Raw genomic sequence first — 16,893 nt, 5'->3', positions numbered from 1 at the left:
ATTCCGGTGGGGGAAATGACCACAGGATGAGTCCGGGGACCCACTGGACCCACTGTAAGTTGGACCTGAGCTAAAACTCCATGAATTACCTGACCTCCATAAGCCTCTACTTTAACTGGAAGACCACAGTGTTTTGAGTTCCTTGGAATCAATGTCAGCTCAGAGCCAGTGTCCCATAGTCCCCCAAAAATCTGATCATTCCCCTTTCCCCAGTGCACAGTTACCGTGGGGAGGTCTGCCTGGGGAAGGATGGAAGAAAGATTAATGGTATAGATTGTCAGAAAGGTAGTGGGGTTCTTCCTCAAAGGGACTTGGCCTCCCCTTTATTCAAGGGGTTCTGGGTCTGTAAACTGGTTCAAGTCTGGAAATTGATTGAGGGGCCGTGATTCTCTGTTTTTATAATTCAAATTAGTCTTTTGTCCACTTGACCTGGAAGTTTTCTGCTTATACAAATTAAGTAAGAAGGCAGTAGGCTTCCTCTCAATTTCATTTCTAGGAATCCGTGATTAATTAGCCAATGCCAGAGCTCTACATAAGTCAGACTATTCTGATTGCTGCTTTGCCTCTGCTGTCCATTATGGTAACTATACCCACCTTGTCTCTGACAGTTGAGTGCCGCCACTTGGCCCCTGACACCTCAGGATCCAATTATTCCTGTTGCATTTACATTTTCTAATTGAGTGACTGCAGTTCCCACTGTAAGATCTGGCAAACAGAGAAGAGCAACCACAGGGCTCCTCAGGGATGCAGGTGCTCCCCTCTCAAATCTATTTCACAAAGTATTGGTAGAGGGTATGTCTTCTGGACACTCCCAGCTGGAATGAGTAGGTCTAAAGTGACTAATCCACTCCAGCATCCCAATCTCCCTAAGCCTTTGGATCCCTTCCTCTATATTAAACCAAGGGAGATCAGGCATTTCCAGCTCGCACACAGTGGGCCATCTTTTGATTCCTATTTCAGCTAAACAAGCAAATAAACAGAACACTTTTTTAACTCCCCAAGCTGCAACATTAAATGCAGGATCCCTGCTTAGTGGGCCCATATCAATAAATTCAGCCTGATCCAACTTAATGTTCCTTCCACCGTTATCCCACACCCTTAAAATCCATTCCCATGCCTGTTCTCCAGATTTTTGCTTATATAAGTTAGAAAACTCAAGCAGTTCTTTTGCAGTGCAGCACACCTCCTTGAGGGTCACACTCTGAACCTCACTTCTACGGGCCTGCCGGGAGTTGAGTCTAGTTACAGGTCTAGAAGCAAACAGGGGTGTTGGTGGTGGGTCCTGAGGAGAATCAGCATTGTCTTGCCTGGCAACTGCCTCAGGGGAGGCCATCACTGTTGCCTCAGACAGTGCATGGTTAATCTCCTTAGACGAAGGTGGAAAGGCTGATGATAGCATAGGTGGGGAGGGGATGTTGTCACCACTAAGGGTGGGGAGACTGTTTCCTCTGGCAAAAAAGGCTCATCAGCGTTTACATGCTCAGTGTCCCTGGCTTCATCAGGTTCCTCCCAAACGTCCCCATTCCAAGTTGCAGACCCCATTCCTTTCCAATCAATGCCCTAACTTTAACAGTAGATACCTGGCGAGACGGAGCGTGCACCTTTCCTTGCAGGTCAGCCACTCTCATGATAAGGGTGTGTGTCTGATTTTCCACAATTTCAGCCCTTTGTCTACAGGAGATAAGACTCTCACTCAGGGCAATCTTAGAAGACTTGAGGCTCAGTATGTGCTTCTGGAGCTGGGAGCTAGAATCCCTGAGCTCATCCTTTTCTTTCGTCACTTTGTCCAGCAAACTTAGGAGCAATCAACCAACTTCATTATATTCCTTGGTTCTCCACAAATGGCCAAAGGTATTATGTATAGAGTCACTAAACTCCTTGCCTCTCGCCTCTCATGAGTGGTGGATCAGGCGTATCAAAAGCATTTATCTTGCACAACTTTTTTTTTTTGAGACAGAGTCTCGCTCTATCACCAGGCTGGAGTGCAATGACGGGATCTCTGCTCACTGCACCTCTGTCTCCCGGGTTCAAGCGATTCTCCTGCCTCAGCCTCCCATGTAGCTGGGACTACAGGCAAGCGCCACCACACCCAGCTAATTTCTGTATTTTTAGTAGAGACGGGGTTTCACCATGTTGGCCAGGATGGTCTCGATCTCTTGACCTCATGATCCGCCTGCCTCGGCCTCCCAAAGTACTGGGATTACAGGCATGAGCCACCGCACCTGGCCCTATTTTGCATAACTTTCTAAACAGTTCACGCCAAGGACTATCAGTCTTCTCCATACTATTAGAAGTAGAGTCCTTAGCATTTTTGGGTCTAATCAAATTAAGCAGCCAACTCCAGAGACCCCAAAACCAACTAAAAAAATCCATCCTTAAAATTCCATTCCTCGGCTGGGCGCAGTGGCTCACGTGTGTAATCCCAGCACTTTGGGAGGCTGAGGTGCGTGGATCACCTGGGGTCAGGAGTTCGAGATCAGCCTGGCCAACATGGTGAAACCCCATCTCTACTAAAAATAACAACAACAACAACAAAAATAGCTGGGCATGGTGACAGGAGCCTGTAATTCCAGCTACTCAGGAGGCTGAGGCAGGAGAATCACTTGAACCTGGGAGGTGGAGGCTGCAGTGAGCCAAGATTGTGCCATTGCACTCCAGCCTGGGCAACAAGAGCAAAACTCTGACTCAAAAAAAAAAAGAAAAAAAAAAGAAATTCTGTTCCTCTAGAACCACCCCATTTTCAGTACCAAAATCTGTATTAGTCAGGGTTCTCTAGAGGGACAGAACTAACAGGATAGATGTATATATGAAGGGGAGTTTATTAAGGAGTTTTGACTCACACGATCACAAAGTGAAGTCCCACAATAGGCCATCTGCAAGTTGAGGACCAAGGAAGCCAGTCTGAGTCCCAAAACCTCAAAAGTAGGGAAGCTCCCAGTGGCAGCCTTCAGTCTGTGGCCAAAGGCCCAAGAGCCCCTGGCAAATCACTGGTGTAAGTCCAAGAGTCCAAAAGCTGAAGAACTTGGAGTCTGATGTTCGAGGGCAGGAAGCATCCAGCATGGGAGAAAGATGAAAGCCGGAAGACTCAGGGAGTCTGCTCATTCTACTTTCTTCTGCCTGCTTTATCCTAGCCGCTCTGGCATCTGATTAGATAATGCCCACCCAGATTGAGGGTGAGTCTGTCTCTCTCAGTCCACTGACTCAAATGTTAATCTCCTTCAGCAACACCCTCACAGAAACACCCGGGAACAATAATTTGCATCCTTCAATCCAATGAAGTCGACATTCAGTATTAACCATCACACCCAGTAAAAAAAAAATAGGCTAAATAATTGAACAAATACTTTACAGAAGAAGACATACAAATGGCAAATAAGCATGATGAAAAGATGCTCAATATCTTCAGTTGGCAGGGGAGTACAAATTAAAACCATAATAAGTCACCACTACACACAGACTAGAATGGCTAAAATTAACAAGACTGATGATACAAAGTGTTGGTGAGGACATGGAGCAACTGGAGCTCTCATAAGCTGCTGGTGGGAGTGTAAAATGGCACAATTACATTGGAAAAGTTTGGCAGTTTCTTATAAAGTTAAATATACACTTCCCATATGATCTAGTAATTCTCCTAGCTATTTGCCTGAGACAAATGAAACTATCTGTCCACACAAAAGGCATACATGAACTTCATAGCAGCTTTAGTCAGAAGAGCCCCAAACCGGAGACAACCCAAATGTTGCTCAACAAGAGAACTGAATAAATGACTTGTGTTATATTGATATGGTGGAATAGTATTGAGCAATAAAAAATAAGTAATTATCAGGCCAGGCACGGTGGCTCACACCTGTAATCCCAGCACTTTGGGAGGCCGAGACAGGAGAATTGCTTGAGGCCAGGAGTTTGAGGCCAGCCTGGGCAACATAGTGAGACCCCCATCTCTACAAAAAAAAAAAGGAAAAGGAAATTAGCTGGGCATGGTGGCACGCACCTGTAGTCCCAGCTACTCAGGAGGCTAAGGCAAGAGGATCGTTTGAACCAGGCTGGTCTCAAACTTCTGACCTCAGGTTATCTGCCCGTCTCAGCCTCCCAAAGTGCTGAGATTACAGGTGTGAGCCACCGTGCTGGCAGTAACTGTTCTTATCAGTTGAATGTAATGACAGATAGCAGATGGGTGATTACCTAGAACAGGGCCAGGAGGATGGACTGCAAAGACGCCTGTAATCCCAGCACTTTGGGAGGCTGAGGTAGGTGGATCACCTGAGGTCAGGGGTTCGAGACCAGCCTGGCCAACATGGTGAAAACCCCGTCTCTACTAAAAATACAAAAATTAGCTGGGGGTGGTGGCGCGTGCCTGTAATCCCAGCTATTTGGGAGGATGAGGCCAAAGAATCGCCTGAACCTGGGAGTTGGAGGTTGCAGAGAGCTGAGATCGCGCCACTGTGCTCCAGCCTGGGCAATGGAATGAGACTCCATCTCAAAAAAAAAAAAACTTCACAGCCAGGCACGGTGGCTCACGCCTGTAATCTCAGCAGTTTGGGAGGCCAAGGCAGGCAGATCACGAGATTGAGATCAAGACCATCCTGACCAACATGGCGAAACCCCGTCTCTACTAAAAATACAAAAATTGCTGGGTGTGGTGGCGCATGCCTGTAATCCCAGCTACTCGGGAGGCTGAGGCAGGAGAATCACTTGAACCAGGGAGGTGGAGGTTGCAGTGAGCCGAGATCTCACCACTGCACTCCAGCCTGGCGACAGAGTGAGACTCTGTCTCAAAAAAAAAAGAAAGAAAGAAAGGAAGATCTTCACCTGGGTTCAATTCTTGGCTCTGCCACTTCCTAGTTTACAATCTTGGGCAAGCTATTTCACTTCTCTGTGACTCTATTTTCTCATCTGAAAAGAGAATAATACTTTCTTTCATGGTAAAGTAATAATAATAATCATTCTCTGATAGGATCTTTGTTTCTGTTTTTTTAGATAGCCCCACAGGGTTTTGAGACTTAAATGGAATTTTTTTTGTTTTGTTTCGTTTTGTTTTGAGATGGAGTCTCACTCTGTCACCCAGGCTGGAGTGCAGTGGTGCAATCTCGGTTCGCTGCAACCTCTGCCTCCCTGGTTCAAGTGATTCTCCTGCCTCAGCCTCCTGAGTAGCTGGGATTACAGGTGCCTGCCACCACACCCAGCTGATTTTTGTATTTTTAGTAGAGATGGGGTTTCATCACGTTGGCCAGACTGGTCTTGAACTCCTGACCTCAAGTGATCCTCCCACCTCAGCCTCCCAAAGTGCTGGTATTACAGGCATGAGCCACCGCACCCAGCTTAAATGGAATTTAAATTAGCTAATTTATTGAGAACCATGGCAGCCAACCTCCACGAAGGCCTCCAGTGGTTCTGCTTCTCGGGATTCCAGCACCTCCACATTAAATAGGGCTGACCACTGTCACCAATAGGAGATAGTGGAAATGACAGCTTGTGGTTTTTGAGATGAGGGAGGCCATAAAACACATTGACCACTCTTTTTTTTTTTGCTTTTTTTTCTTTTTGAGACAGAGTCTCACTCTGTCACCAGTCTGGAGTGCAGTGAGCCAAGATTGGGCCACTCCACCTTCTGGGTTCAAGTAATTCTCCTTCCTCAGCCTCCCGAGTAGCTGGGATTACAGGCACGTGCCACCACGCCCAGCTAATTTTTGTATTTTTAGTAGAGATGGGGTTTCATCATGTTGGCCAGGATGGTCTCAATCTGTTGACCTCGTGATCTGCCCGCCTCGACCTCCCAAAGTGCTGGGATTACAAGTGTGAGCCACCGTGCCTGCCTGGCCTTTTTTTTTTTTTTTTTTAAGACAGAGCCTTGCTCTGTCACCCAGCCTGGAGTGCAGTGGCATGATCTTGACTCTCTGCAACCTCTTCCTCCCAGGTTCAAGAGATGCTCTCCAGCCTCAACCTCCCAAGTAGCTGGGATTACAGGCACCCGCCACCGCACCTGGCTAATTTTTGTATTTTTAGTAGAGACGGGGTGTCACCATGTTGGCCAGGCTGTTCTCAAACTCCTGACCTCGAGTGATCCGCCCGCCTCAGCCTCCCAAAGTGTTGGGATGACAGGCATGAGCCACCACGCCTGGCCTGATCACTCTTTCATGGGGAAGCCAACCACCATGTCATGAGGACATTCAAGCAGCCCTGTGGAAGGGTCTGGATGGCAAGTAACTAAATCCTCCTGCCAGAAGGCAGCACCAGCCTGCCAGCCATGTGGGTGAGCCGAGTAGGTCCTTCAATCCCAGGCAAGCCTTTGGGTGACTGGCTGACATTTTTTTTAACCTAAGTATTTTATTTAATTTTTTAATTTTTATGGATACATCGTAGGTACATATACTTATGGGGTACGTGAGATGTCTGGATGCAGGCTTGCAATGTGAAATAATCACATCATGGAAAATGGGGTACCCATCCCTTCAAGCATTTATCCTTGGTGTTGCAAACAATCCAATTACACTCTCGAGTTATTTTAAAATGTACAATTAAATTATTAGGCCGGGCGCGGTGGCTCACGCCTGTAATCTCAGCACTTTGGGAGCCTGAGGCGGGCCGATCATCTGAGGTCAGGAGTTTGAGACCAGCCTAGACAACATGGTAAAACCCCATCTCTACTAAAAATACAAAAAATTAGCCAGGCTTGGTGGTAGGCACCTGTAGTGCCAGCTACTTGGGAGGCCGAGGCAGGAGAATCACTTGAACCCGGGAGGTGGAGGTTGCAGGTGAGATCGCACCACTGCACTCCAGCCTGGGTGACATAGCAAGACTCCAACTCAAAAAAAAAAAATTTAATTTAATTTAATTTAATTTAATTTAAAAAATAAATTAAAAAGCTAAAATGCAACAACAATTTTATATATATATATATACATATAATTGACCATAGTCACACCCTGTTGTGCCATCAAATACTAGGTCTTATTCATTTATTCATTCACTTTTTTTTTTCTTTTTGAGACAGGGTCTCACTCTGTCACCCGGGCTGGAATGCAGTGGCACGATCTCAGCTCACTGCAGCCTTGATCTCCAGGCTCAAGCCATCCTCCCACCTCAACCTCCCAAGTAACTGGGACTACAGACATGTGCCACCATACCTGGCTAATTTTTGTGTGTGGTTGGGGGGGTAGAGACGGGATTTTGCCATGTTACCCAGGCTGTTATTCTTTCTTTCTAGCTTTTTTTTTTTTTTTTGTACCCACGACCACAACTTCATGAGCCAGAACCGCTCAGTTAAGCTGTTCCCAATTCCTGGCCCACAGAAACCATGTAGGGTAATAAATATTATTGTTTAAAGCCATTAAGTTTTGGGGTAATTTGTTACACAGGAGTCAATAAGCTAATATGAACACTACCAGTATAATAGCTAATATTTATTAAGTATCTATTCTATCACTATTCCTACCCCCATTACTACTAGCAGGGAAGAGGTCCGATATCCTCCATTTGCCCATCTGGGGCACTTCCCCAGCCTGCCGTGTGCCCAAGGAGACTCAGCTGTTCAGACTCAACAGCCTTCCATATCCCCTGGCTTCTAATCTGGTTTGGGCAAGGAGGAGCCCCCGGGAGGAGACTGAAGGGAGAAGGTGGAGTGACTCAGGGTATTTATGCATCTGCTTCCTCCTGAAGGGCACCTCAGGCTGGTTAACAGAAGGTCACAGCTTCTCTTTTTTTTTCTTTCTTTTTTTTTTTTTTAGACAGAGTCTTGCTCTGTCACCCAGGCTGGAGTGCAGTGGCGCAACCTTGGCTCATTGCAACCTCCACCTCCTAGGTTCAAGCGATTCTCCTGCCTCAGCCTCCTGAATAGCTGGGACTACAGGCACGTGCCACCACGCCTGGCTAATTTTGTATTTTCAGTAGAGACAGGGTTTCACCATGTTGGCCAGGCTGGTCTCGAACTCCTGATGTCGAGTGATCCACCTACCTCGGCCTCCCAGAGTGCTAGGATTACAGGCATGAGCCACCTCATCTGGCCAACAGCTTCTCTTAAAGTGACCCTCTCCACATAACTTTCTGGCTAGTGGGAACTGCTCCTGCCATGCCTAAGGAGGTAACAGCCCTCCCATTGTAACCAGTCTCGGCACTGCACTGTCTCCTGCGATTTCTGTACACCCTGTCCACATCTAAATGATCCCTTTAGTCAGCCTTCCTTAAGTCACCCAATTTGAGCTTGCCATCTGTTTCCCACTGGGACTGATGGCCACCCCAATTTAGGAACCCCTATTTGGCCAGGCGTGGTGGCTCATGCCTGTAATCCCAGCACTTTTGAGAGGCTGAAGCAGGAGGATCCCTTGAGCCCAGGGGTTTGAGACCAGCCTGGGCAATAGAGCGAGACCTCATCTCTTTTTTTTTTTTTTTTTTTTTTTGAGACGGAGTTTCGTTCTTGTTGCCCAGGCTGGAGTGCAATGGCGCGATCTCAGCTCACTGCAACCTCCGCCTCCTGGGTTCAAGCAATTCTCCTGCCTCAGCCTCCCAAGTACCTGGGATTACAGGCATGCGCCACCACGCCCGGCCAATTTTGTATTTTTTAGTAGCGACGGGGTTTCTCCATGTTGGTCAGGCTGGTCTCAAACTCCTGACCTCAAGTGATCCGCCCGCCTCGCCTCCCAAAGTGCTGGGATTACAGGCGTGAGCCACCGCGCCCGGCCTTGAGACCTCATCTCTACAAAACATAAACAAAATTAGTTGGGCGTGGTGGCAACTGCCTGTAGTCTCATCTACTCTGGAGGCTGAATTAAGAGGATCGATGGAGCCCAGGAGGTAGAGGCTGCAGTGAGCTAACAAAAAAAAAAAAAAAAAAAAAAGGAGAACCCCTACTTTAGAGAAGGAAATGGAAATTCAAAGAGGAGCAAATGGGAAACCAACAGGGGCCACCTGGGGGTGTGCTCAGCAGCCAATAGGCACTAGTGGAAGCTTGATAAATATCTGAATTAATGAGTGAATGAATGACTTGCTGTCACTGGGAAGGACCCACCTGCCCTTACCATAGGTGCTGGAACAGCAGGTCAGTATCTGAGCTACTTCAGCCCGACACTGGTGACCAGTTCCCTCGCCCAGCCCAGAGTCTTAAGCTTCAGGAAGTTTTGCATTGGAAGGATTAACACACAGCCCGGGACACCCAGGAAGCAGCCCCCAAGCTCAGTGAGAGACTCAAGAGTTATTTTTGAAAAGCAAGCAAGGCCTGCAGGCGGCCCTGGCAGAGGCAGAACGCAGAGCTGGAAAGAAGAGCCAGGAGCAGAGAGAGAACAGACAGCTACCACAGAACCCACGCCCCACGCCTGTGACGTGGGCCCCACGCACGGCGACATAACATGGTGGCAGAGGCGGGGAGGCGTCCTGTGACCCCTTGGGAATTTTATTTTAATTGTGGTAAAATATACATCACATAAAATGCATCCTTGGGAGTTTTTACTGCTCCCGCCCCAGGCTGAATGACATTGAGGACTGGGTTCCCACAGGAACAGGGAGTGGGAACACCAGCCAAACACATTTGCATCCAAATGGTGTGTGAGCTTTTGCTCGAGTCTGGGAAAATCCTGGAACTGGAGGGAGGGTCATTGCTCTGAGGCAAAGTTGGGGTCTGAGGATTAGGACACAGGTGACAAAATTAACATTAGCGGTGCATGGTGGCGCATGCCTATAGTCCCAGCTACTCGGGAGGCTGAGGCAGGAGAATCTCTTGAACCTGGGGGGTGGCAGTTGCAGTGAGCAGAGATCTCACCACTGCACTCCAGCCTGAGCAACAGAGCGAGACTCCGTCTCAAAAAATAAAAAATTAAAATGGTAATTAAAAAAAGAAACAGATAACAGCCTCTATCCCTGCAAAATAGTGGGGTGGCAGGAGTGGCTGTGGGGTCCGGGAGGAGGGGAGCAGGTACTGGCCCTCGAGGTAGGGCGGGGAACTGCGGGCACAGAACGCAGCAGCCGAGCAGCAGAATGCGGCTAATGAGCCGTGCAGGTGAAGGGAGAGGTGTCTGCAACGGGGTGGAGGTCGCAGGCAGCCAGAGGGAGCCATCAAGGCCCCAAAATAACTCCTGCTTCTGCAGGAGAAACTGGAACTAATCAAGGTGGGAATAATCCGAAAATCCCTCAGAGAGGGGCTGCTAAGAGGCCTTGTGTTTCCAAGCAGGGATTAGAGGGGAAGAAAATAAACAAAAGACGGAGTTTGTCCTGGAAAACGGTGCCAACATGAAAGCAAGTTCTTCCTAGGGCCTTGGTCAGAGGGCCACCAGTAGCTAATAGCCATTGAGCGCCTACTATTGTATGCCTGATGCATTCATATGGCTACGCATGTGAGCTCTGAAGTCGGCCTGCCTGGATTGGAATTCCTGCTCTACTTCCTGCTAGCTGTGTGACCTCCGAAGAGTTATTTCCCCATTCTGAGCCTCAGTTTCCTTATCTGGAAAATGGGGATAAAATTCATACCTGCCCCTCAGGGTAGTTGAGGATAAGTGCTCGATACATGTGAACTTTTATTATAATAGAAATATTTCCAGGGGCTCATTTCCTGGGATTGCCGGTGGCTCATACCTGTAATCCCAGCACTTTGGGAGGCTGAGGTGAGTGGATCACCTGAGATCAGGAGTTGGAGACCAGCCTGGCCAACATGGCAAAACCCCATCTCTACTAAAAATACAAAAATCAGCCAGGTGTGGTCGCAGGTGCCGGTAGTCCCAGCTACTTGGGAGGCTGAGACATAAGAATTGCTTGTACCCGGGAGACGGAGGTTGCAGTGAGCTGAGATTCACTGTGACTCCAGCCTGGGTGACAGAGACTGTCTCAAGAAACAAAACAAAACAAAACAAAACAAATCTTTCCAGCAATGCTGGGGGAAGAGGGTTAGGTTTTGTCTCCTCATTCTACAGGGTAGTGAACCAAGGCTCAGAGAGCCCAAGGTCACATGGCTAATAAGTGAAAGTGTCGGGATGGTGACTCATGTGAGTCTAAGTCAGGAGCATGTGAATTCACTAGCCCGGGCCACCCTGCTCGCTCCTCAGTGGGCAGGGAGGAGGGCAGTGGCCCACAGGCAGGGCGCAGCCCCTCACCCACCGCCTCTCTCTGGGCCCCATGCTGGGAGCAGATACAGCATGCACGTGGGAAACAGCCTCCGGGTGAGACATGTACAGTGGAGAGGGACGAGCACTGCCCTTGAGCATGGAAACTTGGCTGAGTTCTTTCCTCTCTCTGGGCCTCAGTTTCCCCAGTTGCAGAACAAGTGGTGGTAACAGGTGACTCGAGTCCTGGAGAGTCTAGATTCTTGCTCCCTGGTTCTCTGGTGAGTATCCGGTGCAGGCAGCAGTGAAACGAGGACAAGAGAGGGACCTGGGCCACTGCCAGGTGATCTCCCCTTTGTCACTTCCCTCCCTTCTCCTAGTGAATAGTTCCAGGCAGAGGGAACAGCAAAAGCAAAGGTCGGGAAATGAGAGTGAGCATGGCACGTTTGGGGAGCTGCAAGTAGAAGAATCCAGTCACCCGGTTTATTCATTTATTCAATTATTTAATCAACGTTTAGTAACCTGGTTTACTCATTTGATTATTCAACCAGCATTTATCACTGTGTGCCAGGCAGTGTTGGAGTACTGGGGATACAGCGGTGAACAAAACAGAAAAAACCACCATCTTCACGAGGCTCATTCTTTTTTCTTTCTTTTTCTTTTTTTTTTTTTTTTGAGATGGGATCTCGCTGTCGCCCAGGCTGGAATGCAATGGTGCGATCTTGGCTCACTGCAGCCTCCACCTCCTGGGTTCAAGTGATTCTCCTGCATCAGCCTCCTGAGTAGCTGGATTCAGGTGTCTGCCACCATGCCCGGATAATTTTTTGTATTTTTAGTAGAGACAGCATTTCACCGTGTTGACCAGGCTGGTCTCAAACTTCTGACCTCAAGTGATCCAACCACCTTGGCCTCCCAAAGGACTGGGATTACAGGCGTGAGCCACCCCACTCAGCCTCATGGGGCTCATTTTAATTGGGGGAGATGGAAAAACCAAGTAAACAAATCAATACCCAGAATCATTTCAGCATGGGATAAGCATTTACGTGAATAAAAGCTAATACGTGTAAAGCATCTGCTATGGGTCAGGCATTGCCAACAGATGTTAAATAATTTGATCCTTGCTACCACATGATGAGGCTGTAATCACCACTCCCACCTTACAGCTGAGGAAATTGTGGCTTAACAGTGAAGTTAAGTAACCTGCCCAGTGCCACACAGCATTGGAGCAGGTGGAGCTGTGATTCAAATCCAGGCCATCTGGCACCATTGTGCTGGCTGGTGAGGAGAGCACTAAATAGGGCAACTTGTCCAGGGAATAGCCCTCTAAAGAGGTGACATTTGAGCCAGGATGCATGAGAAGACATCCGCCATGCAAAATCCAGGAAGCAGAAGGTTCCAGATGGAGGGAACATTGAGTGCAAAGGCCCTGAGGCAAGTAGGGGCTTCACAGGTTGGGAGAAGAGCGAGGAGGTCAGTTTTAGCTTGAGGAGAGGATAGAAGAGGTCAGAGCGGTGCGCGGGGCAGACACGTGGGGTTGGGGAGGAGCCTCCTCTGTCCTCCTCAAGGAGGCCCAGGAGACGTTCCCAGGAGCCTCCCGGCAGGTCTGAGGGATGCTTGGGAAGCAGGGCCTGAAGTCGTTCTGACAGGTGTGGCTCCCCTCCTCTCCCCTATCAAGTCGATGAGGCGTGGTCAAAGCTGATCTTCCCCGGGGCCCATTGCTGGGAAATGAGTGCAGCAGGTGTAGCCTCGGCCAGCACCACCCACAGGTGGCCCCCTCCCTGACTGATGGGGACATGGAAAGGCCCGTCTCATTCTTCCCTCTTCACCCTAAATCCACATCTTCCCTGGCCCTGTACCTCCCACAGAGCCACAAATGAGGGGCTCCCATTCTCCAGTGGAGGCTGGACCACCTAGCTCCTGCCCTCAGGGTGCCCCCCAGAGGTCTGAGTCCAGTCCCAGCTCAGTGAGGGAATGGGGTGTTCCCCAGCTTGGTCTCAGAGGGTCTGAGAGTCAAGAGTCTGGCCTTAGGGAGAAATCTTGGTGGGCTGGAAAGGGATCCATGTTCCTAGTCATATAGACCTAAATTAGAGTCCAGACTCTATCCCCATGTGGTTTTGGGAAAGTCGCTTCACCTAAGTCTCAGTTTCATCATCCGAAAAATGGGAATAATCACACTACCTACCTCATAGGGTCAATGTGAAAATTAAATATAACATGGCTGAGAGGGGGCTTTCTGGGGCTGGAAATGTTCTATATCTTTACCTGCAAGGTGATATATACATTGTAGGGTGGGCTCATGCCTATAATCCCAGCACTTTGGGAGGCTGAGGCGGGTGGATGACTTGAGCACAGGAGTTCAAGACCAGCCTGGGCAACATGGCAAAACCCCATCTCTACTAAAAATACAAAAATTAGCCAGGCGTGGTGGCAGGTGCCTGTAATCCCAGCTACTCGGGAGGCTGAGGCAGGAGAATCGCTTGAGCCTGGGAGGCAGAGATTGCGGTGAGCCGAGATCATGCCACTGCCCTCCAGCCTGGGCAACTCTGTTGGAATCTCATTCTTGAGATTCCATCTCAAAAATAACACCACCACCACGGTAGATTTATGCATTTTACTGTATGTATGTTACAACTCAATTTTTTTTTTTTTTTTTTTTGAGAACAGAGTCTTGCTCTTTCGCCCAGGCCGGACTGCAGTGGCACTATCTCACAGTGAGCTGCAGTGGCTCACTGCAAGCTCCGCCTCCCGGGTTCACGCCATTCTTCTGCCTCAGCCTCCGGAGTAGCTGGGACTACAGGCACCCGCCACCGCACCCAGCTAATTTTTTGTATTTTTAGTAGAGACGGGGTTTCACTGTGTTAGCCAAGATGGTCTCGATCTCCTGACCTTGTGATCCGCCCGCCTCGGCCTCCCCAAATGCTGGGATTACAGGTGTGAGCCACTGCACCCGGCCATAACTCAATTTTTTTTTAAATGCAAAGTACCTGACCCATGGCTAGCACCACATAAATGTTAGGTAGTATTAGCATAAAGTGTTCCATAAATATTTATTGAATATATTTGTTAAATAAGCCCTTGTAAGTACCCTTCCATGTTTTGTTTATCATTTATTTGATTCCCAGGGCTCCTGGGGCCTGGATGCCTACGGGAGCTCAAACTCAATATGTCCATGACTGATTTCCTTCACCTCATTCTTGCTTCTCCCCAGGCTTCTCTAACTGCCCAGTGGCTCAACCCAGAAATGTGGATGATACCCTGCCTGCCTTTTTCTGTTCTTCTTCTCTCCAACCCCTTACAGCCAACGTATTACCAAAACTTCCTGTAGTAGACTCTCTCCAAAGACGGCCCCCAACCATTCCCCCGCCACCCTATAAGGGCATGCTGACCTCCCATCAAGAGGTGGAGATTGAGGCTGGGCACGGTGGTTCATGCCTGTAATCCCAGCACTTTGGGAGGCCGAGACGGGCAGATCACCTGAGGTTAGGAATTTGAGACCAGCCTGGCCAACATGGTGAAACCCCGTCTCTAGTAAAAGTACAAAAACTGCCCAGGCATGGTGGCACACACCTGTGGTCCCAGCTACTTGGGTGACTGAGGCACAAGAGTCACTTGTACCGGGAGGTGGAGACTGCAGTGAGTCAAGATTGTAGCACTGCACTCCAGCCTGGGCGACAGAGTGAGACCCTCTCTCAAAAACAAACACACAACAACAAAAAATAGATCAATGACATAAAGGTAGGAGCTAATACCATAGAAAAATTAAAAGAAACCATAAGGCCAGGTGTGGTGGCTCACGCCTGTAGTCCCAGCTACTCGGGAGGCTGAGGCAGGAGAATCACTTGAACCTGGGAGGTGGAGGTTGCCGTGAGCCGAGATCATATTATTGCACTTCAGCTTGGGCAATAAGAGTGAACTCCATCTCAGAAAAAATAAAATAAATAAAATAAAATAAACCACAGAGATAAATCTTCATGATCTAGGATTTAGCAACAGATTCTTCAATTTGACACTGAAATCACAAGAAACAAAAGAAAAAAGAGACAAACTGGATTTCATGAAAAGTAAAAACTTTTCTGCATCAAAGAACATTATCAAGAAAGTAAACAGGCAACCTGCAGAATGGGAGGCAATATTTGCACATCATATGTCTGATAAGAATTTAGTATCCAGAATATATAAAGAACTCAACAACAAAAAGACAAACAACCCTTCTAAAAAATGGGCCAAGTGAGCCAGGCACGGTGGCTCACGCCTGTAACCCCAGCACTTTGGGAGGCCGAGGTGGGCAGATCACGAGGTCAGGCGTTTGAGACCATCCTGGCCAACATGGCGAAACCCTGTCTCTACTAAAAATACAAAAATTAGCCAGGCGTAGTGGTGGGTGCCTGTAATCCAAGCTACTCGGGAGACTGAGGCAGGAGAATCACTTGAACCTGGGAGGCAGAGGATGCAGTGAGCTGAGATCGTGCCACTGCACTCCAGCCTGGACAACAAGGACAAGACTCTGTCTCAACAACAAAAAAAATGAGCCAAGTAAGTGAACAGACATTTCTCCAAAGAAGATAAACAAATGGCCAGAAAGCATATGAAAAAGATGTTCAACATCATTGGCCATTAAGTAAATGTAAATCAAAACCACAATAAGATATCACCCACTAGGATGGCCTTAATTTTTAAAAAGGGGGCAGAGCTCTTCCTGTTCTCCATCAGGCACAGGATGAAGATGAAAAGGAGAACCCCACGTGGGAACTTTGCATTCACAAGCTCTGCCTCGACATCTGTGTTGGGGAGAGTAGAGACTAATCCCTGCAGCCAAAGCATTGGAGCAGCTTGCAGCCCGGACCCTGTGTTTTCCAAAGCCAGATACACTGTCATATTGTTTGACATCCGGAAAAATGAAAAGCCGAAAATGCTGTCCGCTGCATAGTTCAAGAGGCCGAAGCAGAAGAAATCCTGGAGAAGCGTCTAGAGGTACGGGAGTATGAGTTGAGAAAAAATAACTTCTCAGATACTGGAAACTTTGATTTTGGGATCCAGGAACACATCAATCTGGGTATCAAATATGACCCAAGTGTGGGTGTCTATGGCCTGGACTTCTCTGCGGTGCTGAGTAGGCCGGGTTTCAGCATCACAGACAAGAAGCACAGGACAGGCTGCATTGGGGCCAAACACAGAATCAGCAAAGAGGAGACCATGCACTGGCTCCAACAGAAGTGTGATGGGATCATGCTTCCTCGCAAATAAATTCCCGTTTCTATCCAAAAAGCCAATAAACAGTTTTCAGGGAAATGTAAAACAAAATAAAATAAGAAGTGGGGAGAGAAATAACAAGTGCTGGCTGGGTGCGGTGGCTCGTGCCTGTAATCCCAGCACTTTGGGAGGCCGAGGCCGGCTAATCGCCTAAGGTCAGGAGTTCGAGACCATCCTGGCCAACATGGTGAAACCCCGTCTCTACTAAAAATATAAAAATTAGCCAGGCGTAGTGGCGCACGCCTGTAGTCCCAGCTACTGGGGAGGCTGAGGCTGGAGAATCGCTTGAACCTGGGAGGTGAAGGTTGCAGTGAACCAAGATCGTGCCACTGCACTCCAGCCTGGGCAACAGAGCAAGACTCCATCTCAAACAAACAAAATAACGAGTGTTGGTAAGGATGTGGAAAAATAGACACTTCTGCTGTGTTAGTCCATCCAGGCAGCTATAACAAAGTACTGTAGACCGGATGGCTCATAAACAACAGAAATTCAGCCAGGCGCGGGGGCTAATGCCTGTAATCCCAGCACTTTGGGAGGCTGAGGAGAGTGGATCTTTTGAGGACAGGAGTTTGATACCAGCCTAGCCAACATGGGAAAACCCCATCTCTACTAAAAATACAAA

General features: G+C 48.4%; 1 pseudogene; it reads left to right on the top strand.

The window, feature by feature from the left end:
• LOC100992643 (large ribosomal subunit protein uL5-like) overlaps positions 1-16,531 on the top strand; it is a 32,240-nt pseudogene extending 15,709 nt beyond the window's left edge.
• The last annotated feature ends 362 nt before the right edge of the window (positions 16,532-16,893 follow it).

The sequence above is a fragment of the Pan paniscus genome, chromosome 10 (assembly GCF_029289425.2).
Source record: "Pan paniscus chromosome 10, NHGRI_mPanPan1-v2.0_pri, whole genome shotgun sequence".
Classification (NCBI taxonomy): Eukaryota; Metazoa; Chordata; class Mammalia; order Primates; family Hominidae; genus Pan; species Pan paniscus.
This window is presented reverse-complemented; position numbering and strand designations above follow the sequence as displayed.